We start from the raw sequence: 24346 nt of genomic DNA on the forward strand, positions 1-24346 counted from the left end.
AACGCACAGAGGGACGGCGGGAACGTTCTTGTCTCCTCTGCAGTCGTTTTTGGAGAGGCGAACTTTTTTCCACATTAAGAAGATGTAGTGAAAGCGAGTACGTGTGCACGTAGTAGGCAAGGAGTCCGGTGTGCACAACCCCACCATAATTTCCGGTACGCCAGTACACCCCAATCATTGTCCAAAATATCAAACAAAACTTTCCTTTCATTTCAACGAAAAATCAGGAGGCAGACTGGGAACTACTTTACCCACGTGTCGCACTTCTTGCAAAGCGGGATGGGATTGAATGCTGGCAGCCGCGTTTTTTCACCTTCGGCGCGAAAACTTGAAAGATTTCATCGAAAAACAGTCCAAACAGGTCAGTTTACTTTCTGACACTTCCTAAAATGTGTTCATTATGCTCTACTTACTATTTATATTTAATTTATTCACTGGTATGGTAATTTTGACTCTTGTTTTCAGTTATAAATGACTTTGCGAAGCGCCATGTGCAAAAATTTGGCTCGTGCGTGGTTGGGCCGTGGAAAAGTTGGTGGTTTTAACAGAAGGACAGCTTGGCATATAACTTTGGTTGCTAGTGTGGATTGAGAAAGAGAATCTCCTGACTTAAGAAGCATGTGAAGCTGCCAAAGGACATTCCAGGTAAAGTCTTGTGTTTTCGTACGGTGTTTGTCAGACAATCTCGACGGTATCGCACCGTATCCGGTCGTTTTGCTACACGGTCGTTTGGTATTGCACAATGTCAAAAAAGCGGTTTCTCTGTGAGTACCGGAGTACAGATGACATAAAACAAAAGAAACAAAAGACAGAAAACAAAACAACTCCAAACAAGACCACAATAGGTGTGAAACAATACAAATACAATGCCCTCCGGTACCTGCAGAAAGACCCCAAAACGCGCGCGGGGGGGGGGGGGGGGTGGGGGGTGTAGATCTCTTGGAGTCTTTGAGTCACCATATTTTGTCCTTGAAGCCTGTATCACAAAGCTTTTTTCTTCTTGGTTCCCGGACAAAACTGCTGTCTCTGGCTGAATGGAGCTAAGATAAATGGGAATTTTCGGCAGCCATTTCTTATATCCAAACAATTTTCTCAAGTTTCAAGTTTATTTTTTTGCCACAATAAGAGGAATTACAAGACAGTGTAATAATACAGGGGTGTAGCATGGGATTTTTGAAGATGTATGCACGAGAATAAATTTTGCAAAAGGTGCTTACAACTGGGGGGGTCTGGGGGCATGCTCCCCCAGAAAATTTTGAAATTTAGGGTCTCAGAAATGCCATCTCCAAGTTTTTCTTCGGAGCATTTTCAATAAGTAATGCGGCAAAAATGCAGTAGAAAGTTGTTTATTTTTACCATTTCCCTGGTGATTTCTGTAAGCTACAGTGTCCCGAAAAGAAAAAAATACAAAAACAATGAAGACAGGTCACAAGCAAAGGGCGAAGCGTTGACCCTTAAGACGGGCAAACTCTGTTACCAACCTGTCAATATCCACGTTCTTATGTTTATGTATATGAAGGATTGCTAGGGAGCTTAGTCTTTCGTCCGTCATCGTACTTCGCAGAGGAGATTTTAGTCTCTTCATGCTACTGAAGCTACGTGCGCAGGGGTGCATGTAGACACAGAATAAGTTAACAATGTTACGAGAGCAGCATATACACTAGGATAAAATTGGGAGTTTATGTGGTCAAGAGTCTCAACCAAAGTCTGCGGCGTCGCATTCGGATCCATGCCACTCCATTCGTGCTTCGATCTTGTAAGGCGTTTTTCCTATTTTTGCTTACCACTCAAATGCATTCTGCCATTATTATTGGCCAGCACTGAATTATTAATGCTTGGATAATAGGAATTCTAATAAAAAACGCCAGTATAATGTGCAAATATGAAATTATTAACCAGCAAATTGAATGATAATTTTATTTTTTATCTCAGATCTCAGCCGTACGCACGGGCGTACATGCGTATATGGACGCTACGCCCCTGTAATAATTAAGTAAAGGTGGCGAGGAGGCCCATGAGAAAACCACAAGGCTTTTAAATAATGGGCTCCCTCTATTACATATATTAACAGAATTAACAGTAGAATAATGTGTAGTTCCAGAAAATATCCATACCCCCCAGGCGTAGTTTACGTTTCTAACTTTCTCGAGCTCTTAAGAAATTATAATCTCTATCACGTTACAACTTTTCTTTTTCACCTAAAAATGACGGCCTTTGCAAATTCCATTTTTGTAATGGCCTCCGCAGAAAAACGTTTGCTATTACCGTGAAGAAAAAGCTACGAATAGAAGTTGCAGATTGAATATACGATGCTGGATTTTAATTTATCAAGTAGAATTTGAAGAACTTTGAAAACCCAGTCGAAAACTGGCTGCATGCACAAGAATTGAAAGCTGCCTTCAATTTGTAAACAGTTTTAAAGGGTTCTCCTTTCAAATCTTCAAAATTAATTAGTGCGTGGATTCACGTCTCGGCACTTAATACTTATCTCTGTACTGAGTTCGTGAATGAAATGAATTCGAGAAAGAAAAGAAGTTTGTGTTTTCGACGTTTTATGTCAGGTTTTTATCAAATAAACTTCGCTGTTACACTTCCAACGGAGTTCAATCTTGAGCAGAATTTGCATACATCGGAAAAATTTGCATTTAGTGCCGCGGGATCAAATTTCAACTGCAACGTTCGTCAATATTCACTGGATGGAAATATCTCGGCAGAATCTTTTCCAGTTCTTCCAGAAATCTATTTTGTGAAAGATTGCATTGAAGAAATTACACGTTTTGGGGCCGCGGTAAAATAATTTTCCGTGGGAAATACATAATTATTCATTGAACACGACAGCGCTGACAGTACGGCCCCATTGTACATTTCGTCCGGTCAGAAATAGATTTCAACCGCAAACTTAACTAGCCTGTGGAACTACAAAAGGACCATGCTCATCAAAATAGTTGCTTTGTTCAGAAACCTTTTAATTTCCTCCTTTGGTGCTACAATACAAGTAAAAAGGGCTTTTATTTATTTCAAAACTCGAACTCCAAACGATTGTGAAGTCACAGCCATGCACGGCATGATACTAAGCTGATTGATCGCGCCGCGAAGTCCGACTTCAAAGAAAAATACCCGTCACGCACTGCTTTCGCTTATCAGAAGGATTAACCAGACAACACCTCTTCTAAAATGACTTTTTCCAGAATGATTCATCGTTTGCGCTGCTTTTGTGCTGGATTATAATTATTTTTCCGCAGTGGCGACTGAAAATTCTTGTCAGCCAACTTTGCGCCTCGCTTACGATTTTTTCATGAATTTCCTTACCCTCTGGAGAAATTCTTCATGGGAACACCCCCCAACCCCTTGGAAATTTTTGTCTATTAGCCCCCCTCCCCCTCGGAATTTCCATTGACCTTCCGTGGGGGGTATGGATATTTTCTGGAACTGCACAATGACAATCAATGGCAGACTAGAAATAGAACAGAGCTAATACATTAATTTAAATTACCTATTTGTTTAAAGTATAATTAGGCTAAAAGGAAATGAAAATCGAAAATTGAAAACAAACAAGCAAACAAAAAAATATAAGGTTTTCCCTATTCCCAACCCAGAACAATCCTACAACCACACAAATTCACTGTTAAATAGGGTACTGACCGCTGTGCCGGTAAAGGGCTAGTGACAGTCCCGTTTGTTAGACAAGTTCAAATGAGCCATGTGGCATACAACAATCCTTGCCTGCTGCCCGTCAGGAAAAAAACCCTGTCTCGAAAGGAGGAAACCTGATCCCTCCCGAATGCAGCGCCAGGCATTACTAACAACCCTGAGGGAGTAGGGTTACAAACTTAATGCTTAAATACATATTATTAAAAATTTTGAACGTTACTCGACAGAAGAAAGCTTGAAAATAAAATTTGCACGTTAAGAACGACAGCGAGGTCAGTCTAGAGTGATTTTCCTCAGTAAATCCCGCTCATTTATCCCTGTGGCGTTGTCATGGTAACTGTCAAAAGTAGGTGAACCGTGAAAACAACAATTTGCTGCTATTCTGCGAACCGCAGCAAATTACAAGTTTTCCCTATTCCCAATCCAGAACAATCCCACAACCACACAAATTCACTGTTAAATAGGGTACTGACCGCTCTGCCGGTAAAGGGCTAGAACAAAAAGAACTGGATTATGAGCGTGAATAAACTGGTTCTAAAGGACTAAAGCCCCAGAGACTTTGTAATAAGCAAGCGTGCATCTATTGAATCTTCAACATAGCCATCCTTTGCAGACTGACCGCCATCTACCGTGGCGTTTCCAACAGCGGTCTGAAATCTGAGCATTGGCTGCAGCAGTGGCACCACCTGCTCTAAATGAATGTAAACTAATATTTGCCGATGCTGGCATAAATTCCCTGAGCAGACTAATAATTGATTCCCAGCTGCAGTATAACTGATAGGCTTTACCTTCTGGGTAAGGCGATAGGCGGGTTTTAACTTAACTAATGGCTTAAACAGATAATCTTTGTGCTTTCTATCAATACATGCCAATGACAGGTATCTTTCCAAGTTCTTGACAGGGCATGTCACTTTGGCTGACCTACTAATAACAACTTCGTCCTCTTTTCTATACTGATCGGTCTTACTTTGAGTAACTCTAATAACTAAGTGAGTTGCATTAATAGTAACGTCTTGAACAGTAAGTGCTGATATTTCACTAAATCTGAAAAAACCGGCAAACAACAACAGTGCCATAGCGATGTTTCTACGCACTGGTAAATCATTACAATGCTCATACGTGTTACAGCATGCCAATAACACTTCCTTAGTGATTGGATCTTTCTTTACTACAGGTTTTGCGTTTTGCCTTTTGGCCCCTTCAACAATGTTTTTAACAAATAGGTTTGACATCGGATTAGTGACTTCAGCAACTTCGTGCACCCATTTCAGTGCACAATGGTTAGTTTCTATCACTGATGCTGAAACTTGACAAGTAGACAAATGACTAAAATACAAAGCGGCATCAACTACCAAAATTGGGAACACGACTAACTGTTTGGCTTTAGCAAATTCAATCCAACGATTTAACGAACAACAATAGGTATTCACAGTTCCACTATAGCTAGCTTTGGCTGCGAAAACAGTTTGTTTTAGGTTTTCAAACAAATTAGTGAGTTGAGCATTAGATTGACATGATCTTGAAGCTCCATCCAGGGTCCTTGACTAAAGATGTTTAGATCTGCAAGGAGGAAGAAAATTAAGTTTCTTGACATTGTAACATTTGCCAATTATCTAGCTGAAAATATATTCAAAGCGCCACCTGAACATCCATAACGCTCCCTTAGTGTATCGACACAAAACAAGCCACCTGTGGGCACGGACCTTCTGAAAAGGGTCTATGACAAGCTATCTGTGAGCTGTAATATAAGATGTCACCTGTGGACACACTAAACAATTAACAGTTTAGGCAACTTTGGCACAAGCCTCTCTCTGATAGGCAAAACCCCCTATTGCTATTTTCCTTTCGGAGGGACTGCCAGTCAACATAAACAGCTATAAGTTTAAACTTGAGCTTGTTGCCATGGAAAATAGAATTATACGTCCAATCTTTGACTGTAGCGGCCGACTTGAACTCTGGGATGCCCTCTCAGTCTGTAACACATTTAGCAAGATGCACACCATCTGGAAGTCCAGAAGGCAGCCCCTTTCCACAAAGGTACAATCAAAACTCCTTTAGCTTTACATGTCTGAAAGTGATGCCATGTCCTAACAATTTGGCTTGGGGGAGGTACCACCCAGTTATTTTCTCCCACCCAGTCCTGTGCGAAAGTGTCCACAGCTTCACAGCCAGGATTCCAAAAGCGAGAGTTGAACCTTACCCACTTAGCATTGTACCAGGACGCAAACCGATCAACAGTGAATGGTCCCAACATATTGTTAATCCACTGAAAAATACATATATCTTATTCGATGGTTTTACATATAATACGCGCGGATATTTTGCGAGTTGCGTGGGGCGAGGAAACATACAAGCAATGAGCAAAATGTCCGCGAGTTTTATATGTAAAACCATCAAATAAGAGATTTATTATTCCACTACAAAAAGATTTTGTTATTTTGGCTTCTCTGTTTTGGTAACAGTTTTGAAATACACCCGGCATAAACTGTCCATCGGTATATGGCGCGTACGAATGACGTAAACAACACAGAAAGCCAGTTAAATGTCTTGAATTTGATTGGAGAAAAATGAAAAGATAAATGAAAAGTGATTGGCATGCTAAAACCTTGTGTTTGAGCTTGCATCGTTTCAAAAACTATTCTTCGTCCAGTCCGGCCATTGTTGCTCCTTTTTTCTGCCTTTTCCGTCCGTATTCGCTCTGTTGTAAACCGGTCAAACCGGGACACTGCAGTGTATTACGGTCTCATATTTTGTGCGTTCTCTTGACCTTATTTGGTGAAATGACATGATAGTGGAATAATACAAGGGTGTATTCCCCAGTCATGGACGTCAGTGAGTTTACTTAGATAATCAGCTAACTGATTTTCTTCTCTGGGCACCCAAACTGGAAAGATTACAACATGATGCTTAGTACACATATACACAATGTCTTCAACAACTGTGTGCAAGTCTGGTTTCATGCTTCCTCTCGCCATGAGGCGCACCACATTCTGGTTGTCAGTATGCCACTGTACCTTATGCCCTTTTAAGGCACTTCCAACTGACAGTAACATGTTATGTACTGCTTTGAGTTCTCTCCAGGTGGAGCTCTTAGTACTTTCCTCTACCTCCCACTGGCCCTGACAGACCAAATTCTGCTTTCCAGAAATAATGTAACTACCATACCCCTGTTCTGATGCATCAGAATAGACAACAGAATGAAAAGCTTCTGGCTGGTCAAACAGTTTCTTACCATTAAGATGCGTAACATGTGTGTCCCAAAAAGAGAGTTCCTCTATCAATTTAGTCAAACAGGGAACGATTGAATCCCACGACTTGCAACGTGTCATCTCAATGGCAAAGTGCATGTGCCTGGTATGTAAATAGACACTTAAGCCGATTGCCTGTGACATGGATATTATGCAGCCAGTAACATGAGCCAACTGTCTGGCAGTAACTGAATAAGGATTGGCCAAAATAACTGACAGAGACGCTCTAAGTTTAGCAATCCTGCTTTCAGTGACATACAACCGATTCTCTGCCACATTGAAAATGTGCCCCAGCCATGTCTGTATTTGGTCTGGTTCCCAACTGCATTTACTATCACTCAAAACAAACCCCAGTTTACACATATCCTCCTTAACTTCTTTAGCATCTACAGAAGCTGAGATCTAAGGGAAAATTCCCACCCAGGCCGTCATCTAAAAACATACAGACCTTCTTACCTGAACTTCTCCAATGACTTACTATGGGTTTAAGAAGCTTCGTAAATACATAAGGTGCTGTAGACAGTCCAAATGGTAATACATTGAAATCAAAGTATGTCATTTTCCCCTTATAATGCCACTGAAATCCCAGATAGGTACGGTGAATTGGCAAAATCTCAACATGGTGGTAAGCACTTTTGATGTCAAAAGTGTACAGGTAATAGCCTTCTCCGAGGAGGTTTTGAGCAGTATGCACATCCTCACACTTGAACTTGTATTTGAAAAGATGGGGATTCACATGTTGCAAATCAAGCACGAGACGCGTTTTTCCCCTCATCTCGGATGGACACACTCAGGGGATTGACCACCCACGGTTGACTAGAAATGATAGAGATACACTGACTGCTTAACAGATCATCTAAAGCTTATGTAACAAAAGTGCAATTGTTTAAAGCAGACCTGTTATTCTTCAAAACTACTGAGTCTGGGATGGAAAGTAATGGTAATTTATAACCCTCTGCAATGATGCTTAAAACAGGTTCGGTAGGTCCTATTGCCTGCCAGGCAGAGATATTGCTTCCAAGCCTTCCGCGTACGTTTCCCTTGGAAAATTCGGTTTCTGCGAAATCCCCTCCATTGGAGAATACTTCACCGACTTCGAAAGATTCAACCTCCAGACAAACCCCGAGCTCGTGTACAAAATCATTATTTGCCAGCGGTTCTCTATCATTTAAATCAATGAAAAAATTACTTAACTTCTTCCCCTCCTGTGACTGAGTTACGGCCATCAACAGGGCTGTCATTAAGAGGCGGGGGCCGGGGATTTCCCCTGGTTACTAAGAATGTGGCCCCCAGCTATTTTCGTAGGGAAATAGAAGAAGAATAGAACCTAAAGAAATTCCTAGAGCTGTTTGATTCCCCGCCTACTTGTTGTATTTATCCAGCAACTTGAAATCTTAGTGACAGCCCTGATCAAGGGGCATTCATTATGCCAGTGGCCTGGCTTCCCACAACTGAAGCACGTGCCTGGTTTCTTCAACAGCCCGCCAAGAACAGCTCTTCTTGAGGGGTTAAATGTTGGGGAAAACTGAGGTGAAGTAAGCGCTGCAGGCAAGGAATACTGTGTCTGGGATTGCGTCGCTGGACTCGGGAATGACCTTGAGGATTTGTTGTCAACCAAGCGCTACGATTCTTCGCCATTTTGGAAGCACGCGTTTCTGCGATCTTGCGCTGGGCTTCTTTCTCGGCCTTCTTTATTTTCTTTGTATCGTCATCGTTTTCGGCCAGCTCATTATCTATGTATTCTCCGACAGTCTTCCAACCGTATTCGGAGCGGTCTACTATCAAAATAAGTTTTTGTCTTTGATCTATCAATTCTATACCTTTGTCGAGCTTGGCGATGCTTTCCTCGCACTTTTCTGATGAAACAGCGGCTCTTGCCTCGTTTATCGTAGTTTTGACCTGGGCCCAGTTGCTCGAAGCATGGTTAGCGCTAACCCGGGTTAAATACTATGACAACCTATAGGTTTTAGTACCTCTTAACCAATGGTTAGCGCTAACCATGCTTCGAGCAACTCAGCCCTGTTCATTATGTTTGTGACCCTTCTTGCGGAAGGTACGTGGCTCGGAAAAACAAATGCGTTTCAGCTCAGTCATCTGAGAGTTTGACGTCTCTTCAAGCTGGCGCTTCATGGAATCCATTTTTGTGTCCATAATGGCGGAGATCTTGTCGAGCATCTTGGCTTGCTGATGTTCGATTTCTGTTTGAATGGCGGGATCCATAATGTCCTCTCGTAATGGTCGAAGCAAGTGGCCACTAAGGTCAAGAATGTAATAGTTTGGAACTTGCTAAGGCTATGAAAAGCAACTCGACAAAAGAAAAATAAAATTTGAACGTTAAGAACGACAGCGAGGTCAGTCTAGAGTGACTTTCCTCAGTAAATCCCGCTCATTTATCCCTGTGGCATTGTCATGGGAACTGTCAAAAGTAGGTGAACCGTGAAAACAACAATTTACTGCTATTCTGCGAACCGCAGCAAATTACAACTTATGTTAGGTTTACAATTGAGAGGAATGCTTTTAGTTTCGAAGTGAAAGGAGCCCCAAACTTTTCATTTCATAAGAATGTACGTGGTGTGTCAGTGAAAACATGTTATTGAAACTTTCTGTTTGGTGTTCCCTGTCCTTGGTAAACTTGAGGTGTCTTTGGCCATGTGATCCAATATAGTGTGAGAGAAATCCTTTTGAACACAGACCATGGTTGCAAAAAATCCCATATATCTTATTAAGATGCTTTAATGCAACCTGGCCCTGGTCATTTTCTTAGCAGTAATGAAAATGCCTTGCACCCTCGGACATTATACACTTGTTATTGGCTATCCAGACCATATAGGTGTGAAAATTGGGGACATTGTGCAAACTTTGGGGTAATGGTAATCGTAACTTTATTTATACACGGTAAATCCTTCAGCAAAAATTATAAAGAGATAAAATATGACTAAAACCGTCCCTAACTAAACTAAGTAACCTAAAATACTATTAACCACATACTAAAAGCTGCTTTACAAGGATGCCGTGTTAAAGCTCATTCAAAACTGTGGTGACGTAGATTGTGCAGTTCCAGAAAATATCCATACCCCCCACCCCCTCGGAATTTCCGTTCCAGAGGGTTTACAATAAACCCCCCCCCACCCCACCCCTCCGGAATTTCCCGGTTTTTAAAACCCTCCTCCCTGAACCCCTCGGAAATTCAAAATCCATTTAGAATATGAAAATTGACGCCTCACACTATTATGATCAATTTTTTTATTATTGAAGCAACATTGACTACTCTAGTTCAGCTATTTTGCTAAAACTATATCCAGAAAAAATTGGAAAAAACTCTAAAATGGTCGATTTTTTCCGTCAATAAAACACGGCTGAATTCTTTGTTGTTGCGTAGATTACGTTTATAACTTTCTCGTACGCTAAAGAAATTATCTCTATCACGTTACATAACTTTTCTTTTTCACCTTAAGACGACGGCCTTTACAAATTCCATTTTTGTAATGACTTCCCGCAGAAAAACGTTTGCTAATTTGCTGCGAGAAACCGCTATGAATATAAGTTGCACATTGAATATAATTATGATGCTGGATTTTAATTTATCAAGAAGATTTCAAGGACTTTTAAAACCCAGTCGAAAAAACTGGCTGCATGCACAAAAATTGACAGCCGCCTTTGGGAATTAGGTTCTCCTTTCAAAACTTCAAAATTTCAAATTAGTCCGTGGATTCACGTCTTGGCGCTGAACTGAGTTTGTGAATGAAATGAATTCGAGAAAGAAGAGGAGTTTGTGTTTTCAACGTTTTATGTCAGGTTTTTATCGAATAAACGTTGCTGTTTCACGTCTGACGGAATTCAATCTTGAGCAAAATTTGCATACATCGGGAAAGTCTTGCCTTCAGTGCCGGATCATATTTCAACTGCAGTGTTCATCAATATTCACTGGATGAAAATATCTCTGCAGAATCTTTTCCCTTTCTACCAGAAATCTTTTTTGTAAAAGATTACATTGAAGAAATTATACGTTTTGTGGCTGCAGTAAAATAATTTTTCATGGGAAATAAATTCATTAAACACGTCAGCGCTGCACGCCTGTTGTACATTTTGGCGTGACAGATATAGATTTCAAATCGCAAACTAGCCTGTGGAACTATACGAAAAGGACATGCTCAAGTAAAGAGAGCTTTTATTTATTTCAAAACTTTTTATTTATTTTTTATTTATTTATTTATTCATTCACCACGACATACAAACATAGAAAGTTACAATGAATAATAGACTAGGATTACAAGTACATAAGTTTAGAGTAAATAAAAATAGTAAAAGAAGTAAGAAGTGGCGAGGAGACCTCAAGAAACCCCCGGGCTTATACTGAGAGGTCTCCTCGGAGATATGTTGGGACTTTAAGACCAGTAAAGACATTGTGTTGAGATTTTTTAACATACGGTGGTGGTAAACTTGAACTTCAAATGATTGTGAAGTCACAGCCAATTTGCACGGCATGATATGAGGCTGATTGATCACGCCGCGAAGTCGAACTTCAAAGAAAAATACCTGTCACGCGTTACTTTCGCTTATCAAAAAAGATTAACCAGATGACACTTCTACCAAAATGACTTTTTCCAGGATGATTCATCGTTTGCACTGGATTATAATTATTTTTCCACAGTGGCGACTAAAAATTTGTGTCAGCAAACTTTGTGCCTCGCTTACGATTTTTTCGTGAATATCCTTATCCTCTGGAGAAATTCTTCATAGGAACACCCCCAACCCCTCAGAAATTTCCGTCTATTAACTCCCCCATCCCCTCGGAATTTCCATTGACCTTCCGTGGGGGGGGGGGGGGGTATGGATATTTTCTGGAACTGCACATTAAATTTAAAATCATGTAAAGATGTTGCTGCACAAAGGTCACTGGATAGGCTGTTCCACAACCCGGCTCCACTGTAAGAGAAACTCTTCTATAAACAATTGGTGCCTTGCCTTATTTTCAGTATTCCTTAATCGATATGATGTTACCTCGTTTTGAAAAAGAAATCTAGAACTCAGATATTCAGGGGTCATTCCATGTAAAGATGTGTACATCATAACAGCAGCTGATTCCAATCTTTGGTATTTGAGTTACGCTAACCCAGTGCCCGGAACAATTCATCAATGTTGTAGTAATATGATAGTGCATGATTATGCAATACATGATACGTATCACATGATTACTGTAAGCAGAAAGCACATGGTATAATACAGTGAGTTAAACGGATGTCTGTGTCTTCACTCGTGTCTTCAATTATATAAAGAACCCTTCGGTTACTACATTGGCGACGAGGATCCCACAAAGAAGAAAGGAGTAGAAGAACATCAGCCAATGGCTCCACCAGAAGAAACCGATAATCCTGGTCCGAGCACAAATCCGCAACCAAACATCACAGTCGTGAATCGTCAATTAAACATCCGTCCGTTCACCATCTCAAATGATGCTAACGACACAGCCGTGCGATGGGCGAAATGGAAAAAGGATATAGAGAGACAATTCAGGTTCTTCGGATTAACAGATCCAGAAGTTAAGAAAGATGGCTTAATTATCTATGGTGGATCGCAGATTGCCGATTTAGAAGATTCCCTCCCGGATCTACCCGCACAACACGAGGGCGAAGATGTCTACTCGCGCTTTATTCGGAAACTAGACAAGAATTTCCTACCAAGAAAAAACAAGGACTATGCACGATTCCAGTTTGGAAACCTTTCTCAGCAGATCGATGAGAGCATGGCGAAATATTACGCTAGACTACGAGAGATAGCAAAGAAATGCGAATTCACCGACGAAGATGATGCAATCCGAGACCATCTTATCAAGACGATGACAAACAGCCGCTTACGAGTAAAAACAATTCGCAATAACTGGACGTTGTCCCAGATCTTGGATGAAGCAGCCATAGAAGAAGAGTCCACTACTCAAGCAAACGAAATCGACCAGAAACTCCAGGACACAACGGAATCACACAAAGTTAAACAAGTCAAAAGTTACAAGCGTGACAACAATGGTATGTGTCCCCGCTGTGGTTCAAAACATGGAAAAGGAAATTGCCCAGCATACGGAGCTAAATGCTACAAATGTGGTAAACGTAACCACTACACAAAAATGTGCCGTAACACGGATCAAAGATACCGCTCAGATGATAAACAAGGTGGCAGATCGGGTCGCCGAAATGACAAGAAAGAAGATTTTCAGCACGCGCCGCGACAGCCAAGACCGCCGACAGATCATCAACACCGCCGAAGACGAGTTCGACACGTTGAACAAGATGCACAAGATGCACGCGACATTTCAGAAAGCGAAGACTCTTTCGATGAGGACATCGCCAGACTCGTACAGCACATGCACGTACACCGTACAGCACAGGACACCTTCGAGAAAAACAAATGCGAGATTTGGATCAATGGAACCAAAATAGAAGTTGAACCGGATACAGGCGCCGATGCAAACGTCATGGACGAACACCAGTTCAATGAATTGCTACGAGTAACGCCGGAGGTTAAATTACGCAACACGAAGATCAAGCTGAAAACACTCACCGAAGATCTACCAGTTATTGGAGAATGCGACGTCACCTTAGAAAACAAAACGCGAAAAACACAAGCGACAATCGCCGTTATTCAAGGAACAATCGATTCCCTACCGTTACTCGGAAGACAAACACTGGAAGAGCTGGGAATGATCCAATTTGACGCGACAGGAGGACTGAAAGAACCAAATCGAGAAGAATTACAGAAGATCCACAAGATCCAAACCGGAAATGAAGATCTTAACAAGATTCTCTTTCAGCACGAAGAGAGATTTAGAGGCATTGGCAAAGCAAGAAGAGATGGACAAGACATCGAAATCCATTTACCACTTAAAGAAGATGCGAAACCGATCGCACAAAAGCCCCGCCGAGTACCATACCACCTAATGGAACCTCTACGTCACCGAATGGAAGAATTTGTCGAGAGAGACATCATGGAAAAGGTGCCAGAACATAACTCCATCACATGGTGCTCACCACTGGTTGTCCAACCGAAACCAAAAAAACCCAACGACATCCGTGTCAGCCTTGACTTAAGAGTACTGAATAAGTCCATGGAGCGCACAAGACAAGTACAAGCACCTATCACAGAGGACTTCATCACCACTTTCAAAGATTGCAAAGTCTTCAGTAAACTTGACATGAACCACGGATACCACCAGTTCTCACTAGACGAAGAATCAAGAAAACTCATGACATTCTCAAGTCCATGGGGTAACTATCGTTACAAGCGACTCGCGTTTGGAGGTGTCAACAGCCAAGATTTATTTGATGCTGAAATGAGCAAGATTATCTCGGGAATACCAAGAGTCCTTAACAACCGAGACGATATCATGATTGGCGGAACCAACTGGGATGACCACAATGCCGACTTAGCAGCTTTACTTCAACGACTGAAGCTCCACAACCTTACCCTACGTAAGGAGAAGTGTGAATTTGGAAAATCAACCATCGACTTTCATGGGCACCTGTTCACTGCCGAAGGATTGAAGCCCAGTCCCAGTAAAGTCAAAGCTGTCAGCGAATGCAACCCACCGAAATCTAAAGAAGAGCTTGTGTCATTCTTGCAAATGATGGCCTATCTATCACGTTACATCAGCAACTTTTCCAACCGCTGCGAACCGTTGAGAAGACTCACAAAGAAGGAACACAGCTTTGAATGGACCGAAGCTCAGCAAACTGCTTTCGAAGATCTGAAGACTGCAATTACTTCAGCACCAGTTCTCATCCCATACAAGCCAGGTCGAGAAACCATGGTCATATGCGATGGCAGCCCAACTGGCCTTGGAGGTGGCTTGTTCCAAAAGACTGAACATGGTTACCAACCAGTCCACTTTGTTAGCAGATCATTAACAGACACCGAGAAACGGTACTCTCAAATAGAACGAGAAGCACTGGCTGCAGAGTTTACCACCACCAGGCTACACATGTATCTACTTGGAGCACAGCACTTTCAGTTAGCAACTGACCACAAACCGCTCCTCCCACTCTTCAATAATCCAACTGCAAAGCTACCACCAAGAATAGAGCGAATAGTGATGAAGATGCAGAACCTAGACTTCACTGCAGTACATATACCGGGGAAATCCAATATGACTGACTACCTTTCCCGACACCCATTACCAGAGGTCCAGCAAACAAAACATGAAGGCTACGTCAAAGCAGTCATTGACGCAGACCACGCGATAGTCATGGACACTATCCGATCAGCAAGTAAAGAAGACAAAGTGCTGCAGAAGTTGAAGATAGCACTTGAAACAGGGAAATGGAATAGAAACGATCCAGACCTGATACCATACTACGACGTAAGAGCAGACATTTACGAATCCGAAGGAGTCCTGCTGAGGCTCAACAGGATTATCCCACCAGAATCACTGCGAGACAAGATTGTCAGCATTGCTCACAAACAGGGACACTTAGGCATTTCAAAAACAAAAGAACTTCTCAGACGGAAGTATTGGTTTCCCAACATGAACAAACGCATCGACGATATTGTTAGCACATGCTTCAGCTGCCAAGTGACCACCAACACTCAGCACACTGAACCCGCCAAGATGACGGAACTGCCAGAACGACCGTGGAACACCGTCGAGGCAGACTTCTGTGGCCCATTTCCTAATGGCGAATATGTACTCGTTGTAACCGACCAGTACTCAAGATACCCAGAAGCAGAGTTCATCAGCTCAACATCTATCAAACCAGTCCGAAGAAAACTGAAGAAGATGTTCGCCACACATGGGGTACCACAGACAGTACAAACCGATAATGGACCGCCATTTAACTCAAAAGAGTTCCAGACACTTGCAACAGAAATGGGATTCAGTCACAAGAAGATCACACCCAAACATCCGAAAGCTCAAGGCCAAGTTGAAGGTTTTAACAAGCTCGTAAACAAGATAGCGACAATCGCAAAACAGGAAGGGATAGATGTACGCGAAGCAACCTACGACATGCTCCAAACATACAGGGATACACCACACCCAGCAACCAGGAAGACACCCTATGAGCTAATGATGAACAGAGAGATCCGAACGAAACTTGAACACTTCCCATCATCCATACCAACACAGGATCAAGAAGTCAGAGTCAACGACCGAAACTACAAAGAACGAATCAAGCAATACCACGACAAGCGATACCGAGCGACGGAACTGCACCTAGACATCGGGCAAGCAGTCATCGTAAAGCGAGACAAGAAACGAAAAGCTGAGACGCCGTACGAACCGCACATATATGTCGTGACCCAGGTGAAGGGATCAACCATCATCGCCAAGAGGTTAACTGATGGCAAAAGTATCTGCCGAGACAAATCAAAATTCAGACGTCTCAAAAGCAATACCAGCAACACCGATTCCAACGAAAGGGAAACAGGAACGCAACCTCAAACACAGATACCACCTGCATATCTCCCACAACCACCAGCAATAGCAGCACAGAGGGTGGATGCAGCTAGCAACGATGCAGAACATAACCAGGCCGCACCGGAACCACTCAGGCGATCCAACAGAAGGCCTAGATCAGTCTTCGAAGGACACTTAAGAGATTTTGAACAATGACAATTAGAATTTGAGAAACACGTGAGAGAATAGCTAAGAATTAGGACACCGATCGGACATTGGACATAAACTGTTACTGTTATGTAATCGCACGAATCATTTATGATTATATTTTAGTAATAAGAGATCTTGGTCGATTATTTTTACATTCACGATTTGTACAGGAATGTACTGAAAAGGGAGGAATGTAGTAATATGATAGTGCATGATTATGCAATACATGATACGTATCACATGATTACTGTAAGCAGAAAGCACATGGTATAATACAGTGAGTTAAACGGATGTCTGTGTCTTCACTCGTGTCTTCAATTATATAAAGAACCCTTCGGTTACTACAAATGTTAGAGTCATAATTGGCACACATTAAAATATGGGCTGCACGATTTTGGAGCTTCTGAAGCTTTTCAGAGAGACCACTGCCACAGATGGCCCAGACAACACTACAGTAATTAAAATGTGGTTGAACTAGGCTGTCATATACATTAATTAATATGTTAAAAGGTATAAGATGTCTTATTCGCTTAATTGCGCCCAAAGCAGAAGCAATCCTTTTACAAATGTTCTGTATATGACATTCCCAGTTCATGTTTTGGTCGATGTGCACACCAAGAAATTTCGTAGATGACACCTGCTTCACTGGATGGTCATTTATACTGAAAGAAGGAATTTCAGGAAATGTTGATAACTTCTGTCTCGACGCAACTAACATGAACTCAGTTTTTGTTAAATTTAAGGTCAGTTTATTGGCTGGTAGCCATGCATGTATACACCCTGCTTAAATCATAGTTAAGGTAGTCATCAATATGTTTTAAATCTACTCCAGCGAAGGTGAGGCTGGTGTCATCTGCATACATTCTAGGTTGTGAAAAATACAGACAATTTGGCAGGTCATTAATATATAATAGGAAAAACAAGGGTCCTAGAATTGTTCCCTGGGGGACACCACATTTGACTAACTTTGGAGTAGACATAAAGGAGTTCATTAGACAAGTTTGAGTGCGATTGCTTAAATATGACATAAACCATTTGTGATGAAATTATAAAAGAAATGTGCTAAAAAAAACAAGGTGCTTTTTTAGTCGTACAAAGTAGACTAAAATGAGAAAAATAGTGTTCCGGGGACTGGGTCAGCTAGTTTAGTGTTTGATGACGTAGGAAATGCCTTCAAGAGCAGAGATTTTTTTACAACACTGATCTGGCCTTGTTATTACAAAGAATCACCCAATATTTTTATCGCAAAAATTTTTGTGTTCAAGGTTTCCCAAAAAAAAAATGTCGGACAATGACATATAGCGTGCCTTTCCATAAAATGATCAAGTGTGCTGTACATCATAGGAAATAAGACTTAAATCCTAAAAGACATAAATTTACAATGGTTTCAACAAAACATGTTAAAATAAAAAAGAGATAAAATCAAAAAAATTTAATAGAAACCAACTTGACTTCAATAAAAGCTAACTTAAAATTGAATCTTGCTTGTAAGTAAAGTAATACCGGGCATTAATAACCTTGTAATACTTGGCATGTACTAATAACTGGCAAACACAAAAAATACAAGGCATTTATCATTGCTCCAAGACAGAAAATTAAGGGTTCTAGGGATTGATTGTTTAATATACTTCAGAGCTCCATTCAGCCAAATTCAGGATTTGTGTCTGGGCTCCAAGCAGAGAACAGCTTTGGGCTCCAGCCTCCATGCTAAAAACTTTCATGGCTCCAGGGCTCCAAAGGTAATTAAAGGGAATGAGTGTGTAAGATGTAATGTAAGATTATTGTTGTTTTTCCCTGTGTGATCAGTAAAACAGTCATGAGCTATGATTTTTTTCATTTCAAAAGAAATAGAAAACTTAAGCTGTGTTTCCAACCCTCTCTCCTCTCCTGGCAACTTATGTGAACAGTTATACCAAATATCTGGAATTAAATACCCAAGCATTACTCCTTACTCCCCCCTCCCTCTTCCCTTCCGGCAATGGAAGTCATTTATTTTGATGCTCATGACCAAGAGACATATGCACAGTGTAGATTACAGTGATCTGTTGAATCGGGCCAGAGTTACACATAAAAAAAAAAAAACTAAGAAATTTTCCCAAAATAATTGAATAAACTTGTGACCTTCTGATGGACCACTATTTTTGTTAAAAATTTACTCTTTCCTCTACATTTAGGCCAAATGTTTTCCTTGTCAAGGAATTTATACTCAATGGCTAAGATACCTAGACAAAAAGTGAAAACAACGAATAAAAATGAAAGAAAGAGTGAGCATGCAAATTCAAAGAACTGCCTGGGTTGTTATTGCTCTCATTTAAAAATCTCAAAAATTTGAATTGTTCTCATGCCTGAAATCAAATTTTCCACACATTAATTAATTTTACAACAGATGTATATTTGTGTTACACGTTGAACTAAGTCTCTAAAGTTATTTTCTCTCTTTTGGCAGACAAAGAAGAAAACCAGATGGATAGAAGATAGACATTTGTGGTCTAACGTGCAGGATCTTGTTTGAACTTGGACAATTTTCACTTGTAAGTATAAAATAGTATTATAACCTTACGATACTTGGCACATAATAACGACTAGCCAACACACCCACAAGAAAAAAAAGGGCATCATGGCTCCAAGACAGTAGAATAAGGGTTCTTAAGGGATCTATTGCTTTAGTCTTCAGAGCTCCACTTAGCCAAAATCAGGATTTATGTCTGGGCTCCAAGCAGAGAATAGGGACTTTAAGAGACGGGGACTACAGGCTACGGTTGGACGCACGGTTTTCTTACTACGGAGGACTGGGCCGACCACACAACGAGTGATGCCAAAATATGAAGCTAAGATCGCAGACTACAACACCGGACTACGAACAAAGTAAATCCAGAAAAAGCTCTCTTCATTTTCGTATTTTGCGTCCAGAATGGCTTTTGGAAAGGTTCAAAATGACCTCATCTCCTCTTAAGTGGATGAAATAATCAACGAAAAAGAATTTGTACTTCTGTTTGATGCCTAAAAATCAGTAAATCCATCACTACTTCAATCAAATTCTAATGGTTTGTTTTCAAAATAGTCTAAAATTTCCTTGCAAAATACTTCGGTACAAACATAAAAAACTGTTTACTTACATTACCACTTGGGGAAAAGTCACTTCCATCTAGAAAATGCAAAGAGTGTGTTTTAACTCTCAAGTTTTGTTCTCGTGGAAATAAAAGTAAAAACACATTGCAAAGAGTGTGTTTTAACTCGTAAGTTTTGTTTCTCATGTAAATAAAAGTAAAAACAAATTGGCTGTCAAAATCTGTAAACATGACTTAGCCGTAAATTGTTCGCTTTTGGGAATTCAAAAGTGCTTGAAATTGCACCAGATGTGGTTGTTCGTGTACGTGATAGAAAGCATCAAGCCCTCAGTCCACATTCTAACGAAAACTTTCTCTTCTCGTACAACTTTTTTATGACTCTGTACTCACCTTGATCACAATACGAGAAATTCGCTTACTTCACACCGTCGCCAGCTTGCAACGGTGGGAAGCGAGAGCACGCTTGTCTCATCCCAGTCCTAATTTTGGTCTCGTCCATAGTTGTACTCCTCCGTTGCCGTATCTTAAAGTCCCTAATTGCTTTGGGCTCTAGCCTCCATGCTAAATACTTCCTGGCTCCAGGGCTCCAAAATTAGAGGGAATAAGGGTGTTGAATGTACGATTATTGTTGTTTTTCCCTGTGTGATCAGTAAAACAGTCATGAGCTATGTTTGTTTTTTGGTTTTTTTTTTTTCATTTCAAAAGAAATAGAAAACTTAAGCTGTTTCCTACCCTCTCTCCTCTCCTGGCAACTTATGTGAACAGTTATACCAAATATCTGGAATTAAATACAGAAGCATATCCTTATCTCCCACCCCCCTCCCCTCGGGCAATGGAAGTCTTTTATTTTGATGCTCATAACCAAAAGACATATGCACAGTGTAGATTACACTGATCCTTTGAATCAGGCCAGAGTTAGAAAGAGTGAGCATGCAAATTCAAATAACTGCCTGGGTTGTTGTTGCTGACTCGTTCAAAAATCTCAAAAATTTGAATTGTTCTCATGCCTGAAATCAAATTTTCCACAGTCACAACATACATATTTGTGTTAAACACATTGAACAAAGTCTCTAAAGTTATTTTCTCTTTTTGGCAGACAAAGAAGAAAACAAGATGGATAGAAGATAGGCATTTATGGGAAGTGGAGAGGTTGGACTGGAGGACAGCAAGGACAAGAAGAATCCCGATGACTTCAAACACACATGGCTTGGTTTAAATTTTAAAGCTGGGTTTACTTTAATTTTTTTAATACAATTAACTTTTTCAAAGCTTTAGAAATTGAAATGAACTCTGACCCAGCCCGGGAGGTCTTTGAATGTGGGGTACAGCTGGCCCGGGGTTTTCCTCCTAGGAGCAAGTGGATGCACGGGGAGGTTTTTCACCCAGCTGTTGTTCCACAACCTCCATTCAGTTACGGCCATTGCTTTGGAACTTTTTTTTTTTCACTTTATGTCTTGATAGTTTTTCAGCCCATTACTATTTAACCAGCTACAAAGTTTTTTTTTCTCACATTCAGTTTATAATTTATCAAGCTGACCCACACCTTATCTGATTTTTGCATGTCTTCAAAATTTCGAGAATATATAAGATCTCAATTGAGTCATTTCTTCTTAGGAGCAATGGCTCAATGAAAGGAATTTTCTTCTTTTTTTTTGTCAGTAAAAACATCATCTTCTTTCTGTAGCAGGTTAGATAATACTAAGGAAACCCAAGCTTACCAACCATTCAAGGATGATACAGGGCATTACGCATACCTGATTTTGTTCCATAATTTAAATTTGAATTAACCACCTTTGGTGGATGTTTGGGCGTTCAATTTAGCAAAGAAAACATACAATTTCCAATCTTTACACAATGTACTCAAATGCTGCTGCATTTGAGACTAAATTTTTTCATAACATGCAAACTTTAGCAGAAGCCAATTCTCTATTATTTTTTCAGTAATTTTTACTGGTTTGGTTGGCAAGTTTTTTAAGCCTTATCTTGTGAGTGTGCCACCATCAAGTATACAAATAAGTGTCCATTTTTGTTATAGTATAAAAGTTTTACAACTAAAAAATAGACATCCTTTTCTTTTTCCTTAAAAAGGGTATGGAAAATTACCATTATCCTACACAGCTTTCAACTAGACCAAGAGCATTGACCCTAGCTTCCTTTGAGGTTTTTCTTTTCCTACTATTAATACCCTTTAGCACAAATTTGCAGAAATATTCTTCAGAGGTATTCAGATCACATGAAACTTAACATCAAAATCAACAGTCAGTTAACATTTTCCTTTTAAAACAAACAAACAGAAAAAAATCAGAAGTTAAAGTGCTAGAAATTATCTTTCACTTGAGATTTGTTTGAGGATTCAGCATGAAAGATTGCGGCAAAGAAAATTGGTCGATTAATTTTTCAACACAGAAGTGAGACACTTGTTTGTACCCATGCAGTTGGAGGAATAAGGTCACTGTTCAGACTGAATTTGTGCTGACATTCCAATATTAATTTTTTTTGGCGCCAAAATTCATTCTTATTGACCAGAAATTGTAAATTTACATGTGTGAATTATTTGCTTTGGAGAAAAAGGTTTTAAATTTGGAGCTTTTGCTTCTACTGCAGATTAGCTTCATCAGAAAAATGAGGTGTGAAAACACGTCGGCTTTTCATCTCTGATTTAACATAATGAGATGAAAAGCTGTGTTTTTACACTTCATTTCACTGATGAAGCTTCTGCCTCATTCTCTGAAGAAAAGAATGTACACACGTTCTGGTTCATTTATTTTACTGATGTAGAATGTTAAATGAAGATCCCGACAGCTGGCCTTCATTTTAATTCTTTTAATATGCTCAGAGATTTGCCAACATCCTATTCCTCCAACTTCTGTGGTAAACTTGTTTTCAAAACAGTGATGGAACTGCTTAAAGGGATTTACATTTATCGGAACTTTTTGAACCTCTTAAAGAAAAATCTTTCATAATTTTTTGTGGCCAACTTGAATGAGTCTTAAACTTCACTGAAAAGCCAAACTGAAGTGCAAATTCTTCTGTTCAAAATCCAACTGATAGCCAACAATTTTCATTGCGACAATTATTGTCATGACAACCAACAGAAAATAAAGAGGACAAGAAACCTTGAAACTCACCGATCACAAGCCTTTGACAAGGTCTTTTGAACTACAGAACAAAACTTTTAATTTATTCTGACTTCTAATTTATTGAGATCAAATTACATGCCAAACATAACTGTTGGTTGCAATTTTGAAGTTCAAAGTTTGCCTGTAAATGCTGTTATCATTCAAAATTAATGTAGATAGCAGTGTCCATCGCTGTTTTAAATTTACATTAAATTATGACCTACATATTTCAGTCATGATCATGTTGAACAAAAATGTATTATGCATTAAGCATTTAAATAAATTAGGAAAGGAAATGAGTACTGACAGTACTCAGAAACAATGCAGCATTTGAAATGGTAGTGACAATAATTCATTCTTTTTTGGCTCCACTTTGAAATGACATCTCATAACATATTAGACTACTCCACACTGATGTCAGATCAGTATTTTCATCCGATTTGTATATTCTAAGCATTACAATGACAAACAGACTATGCTGTCGTTTCCAGTAGAATACACTTAATGCTCAACATGATCATGATTGGGTAGTTTGATAGCTGGTCTAAGTACTGTTTAACTCATTTCAAAACAAAGGAAGCAGGAACATATGCAAAAATGGAGCACTAAGTAACTATTTAATTTTCTTGGACACATTATTCACGTTATTTTACAAATTTTCCTTTAGTTTTTATCACTTAAAAAATTTTTCTCTCCTCATAAGGGGCTTGCAGGGATAATTAAACAAATTAACCGGAAACAATTTTTTCCATAGGTAGACACAATCATTCTGCTTCCTTTGTTTTGTAGAACTCATGCTCATTGACACTGAAATTATTTTTAAGCTCGTGTAGGTGAAAGTTCTAGGAAGCAATGGTTTATTTTGGGTTTTTCATTAGACAGACGATATCTTTCAGCCACTTTACACAAATTATGCACAATATTGAAGATGAACTTTATAATGTTGGCCTTGGTCAAAAAATGGCACCTCGGCTAATCAAAGAAATCAACTTCAGCTGTTTCATATTATTATTTCTGGCTTTTCTCTGGAAAACCTGTAAGGATTTGTGGCTGAAGGATCTTTTCTAATTTTGTGTTGTCAATGAGCTTGATTTGTATCTATAACAATTAATTTTTATTGTTTTTTCTAAGCTTTATTTATTTAGCAGGTAACACAAACTGGCGGCACACTCACAATCTAGCCAACCATCTCCCTGCCACTGGGTTGCGGAAACTCTGGCTCTGAGAAGGTCTGTGTTTCTGGCGTCCTCTACAATATTCCAACTGAGAATCCTGGAAGGTTTATTCTGATCGACTGATTTCTGAGGGGTGATGTGGACACTGGGAGATTCACTTTTGATTCACAAGAGGACATGACAACATGGAGGCAGGTGAGGGTTTGTTCCTTTGTCTTCTGGGTTTGATTCAGCTTTGGTTGGATACCACATTGCTAAGTTATTGCGAGGGGAAGTTATTTTGGCCGAGATGCTTGTTTCACTTCCACTGTCATGGATGAAAAACGTAGGTGTTTAAGGGATGGGGCTATGGTTAGGCTACTCTGATGGATGGTGATAGGGGGGGCATTAAGAGGCTGGGGACCCTGCACGCCCCTCTCTGTCGACTCACATGTAGCAATTCGGATTGAGCTGGAAGCCTTGTTGAGGGGATTCTTTGCTGTGTTGCTGCCTA

The 24346-nt window shown here is 40.1% G+C and overlaps 1 long non-coding RNA gene and 2 pseudogenes across 2 annotated transcripts; 1 reads left to right on the top strand and 2 right to left on the bottom strand.

The window, feature by feature from the left end:
• Nucleotides 1-42: 42 nt before the first annotated feature.
• On the top strand, nt 43-22571 carry LOC146468563 (uncharacterized). Of its 2 annotated transcripts, none has more exons than XR_014867439.1 (4): nt 43-361; nt 466-650; nt 18944-19022; nt 20656-22571. It is a non-coding gene; the product is annotated as an uncharacterized LOC146468563 (long non-coding RNA). The 2 variants fall into 2 exon arrangements; XR_014867440.1 differs by having other exon boundaries at nt 466-645; nt 18938-19022.
• Nucleotides 3569-9316, bottom strand: LOC146468564 (uncharacterized; annotated as a pseudogene).
• On the bottom strand, nt 5227-6980 carry LOC146468565 (uncharacterized; annotated as a pseudogene).
• Nucleotides 22572-24346: the final 1775 nt, after the last annotated feature.

Source organism: Pavona decussata, unplaced genomic scaffold (genome assembly GCF_977016875.1).
Source record: "Pavona decussata unplaced genomic scaffold, jaPavDecu1.1 SCAFFOLD_130, whole genome shotgun sequence".
Lineage (NCBI taxonomy): Eukaryota > Metazoa > Cnidaria > Anthozoa > Scleractinia > Agariciidae > Pavona > Pavona decussata.